Here is a 1,684-nt window from a genome sequence, read left to right as displayed (position 1 = left end):
AGACATATATAAACAAAACAATTAGCAATATGGCAGAAGTGTGCCTTTCTTTACCATTAATCACCTTAAATGTAAGTGGATGAGCTAGCCAATAAAAAGGCAGAGCCTGGGCAGAATGAATAAAGCAGTATGATTCAACTATATACTATTTACAAGAAACTCACCTTAGATCCAAAAACACAAATAGGTTGAAAGTGAAAAGATGGAAAATGATGCCCTGCAAATAGTAACCAAAGGAGGGCTGGGGTGGCTATACTAAATATCAGACAAAATAGACTTTAAGTGAAAAATGTTACAGGAGACAAAGGAGGACATTATATATTGATTAAAGGGGCAATTCAACAAGAATGCATAATAATTATGAATATGTGTGCACCTAACAACAGGCACCAAAATATATGAAACAAAATTGACAGGATTGAGGGAGTACTAGATAAGGCTACAATAATAGCTAAAGATTTGAACACTTCACTTTCAATACTGGGTAGAACATCTAGAGAAGATCAGCAAGGAAATAGAGAATTTGAACAACACTGTAAACCAACTAGAACTAATAGACATGTATAGAACACTTCATCCCCAAACAGAAAAATACACGTTCATCTCGTGTGCACAGGAATCATTCTCCAGCATAGACCACATAGGAGAGGACAAGACAAGTCGGAAATAATATTGAAAAAATACAAAGTGTCTTCTCTGACATGAAATGAAATCAAACTAGAAATCAATAACAGAAAGAAAAATATATAAATATGTTAAAATCAAAGAGCACACTCTTAAACAATCAATGAGTTAAAGAAGAAATCAAAAGAGAAATTAGAAAATACTTAGAAATGGATGGAAACAAAAACACAACATACCAAAACCAATGGGATGCAATAAAGGCAGTATTCAGAGGGAAAATTAAAGCTATAATTGCCTATTCTATAAAAGAAGAAAAACATGAAATCAATAACCTAGCTTCACATCTTGAGGAACTGGAAAAAGAAGAGCAAAGTAAACCCAAAGCTAGCAGAAGGAAGGAATTAAGACTAGATAGACATAAATGAAATAAGGAATAGAAAAATAATTGAGAGAATCAGTTAAATTAAAAGTTAGTTTTATGAAAAAATTAAAAAATTGAGAAACCTTTCATACTCGCTGTGGCAGCACATATACTAAAATTGGAACAACACAGAGAAGATTAGCATGGTGCCTGCACATGGATGACATACAAATTTATGAAGTGTTCCATATTTTTCCAAACTCATTCTATGAAGCCATCATCACCCTAATACCAAAGCCAGACAAAGATATTATGAAAGAAGAAAATCACAGACCCATTCTCCTAATGAATATAGATGCAAAAAATCCTCAACAAAATACTTGCCAATTGAATTCAACAATACATTAAAAGAATTATTCATCATAATCAAATGGGGATTATCCCAGGCATGCAAGGGTGGTTAAACACAAGAAAAATCATTGTAATACATCGCATTAACAAACTGAAGAAGAAAAATCACACAATCATTTCGATTGATGCAGAAAAGGCATTTAACAAAATTCAACATCCTTTCTTGGTAAAAACACTACAAAAATAAGAATTGAAGAAAACTTTCTCAGTATGTAAATATCATATGAAAGACTCACAGCTAACATTGTATTCAATGGTGAAAGACTCAGCAGACATGCTGAGATGGGA

General features: G+C 32.7%; 1 non-coding gene across 1 annotated transcript; it reads left to right on the top strand.

Annotated features, from left to right (window-relative positions):
• The first annotated feature begins 1,137 nt into the window (after nt 1-1,137).
• Nucleotides 1,138-1,240, top strand: LOC111759789 (U6 spliceosomal RNA). The gene has a single exon (XR_002793679.1). It is a non-coding gene; the product is annotated as a U6 spliceosomal RNA (small nuclear RNA).
• Nucleotides 1,241-1,684: the final 444 nt, after the last annotated feature.

The sequence above is a fragment of the Dasypus novemcinctus genome, chromosome X (genome assembly GCF_030445035.2).
Source record: "Dasypus novemcinctus isolate mDasNov1 chromosome X, mDasNov1.1.hap2, whole genome shotgun sequence".
In the NCBI taxonomy this organism is placed as follows: Eukaryota; Metazoa; Chordata; class Mammalia; order Cingulata; family Dasypodidae; genus Dasypus; species Dasypus novemcinctus.
Note: the sequence above shows the minus strand (reverse complement) of the source record. Positions and strands in the feature narration are given on the sequence as shown.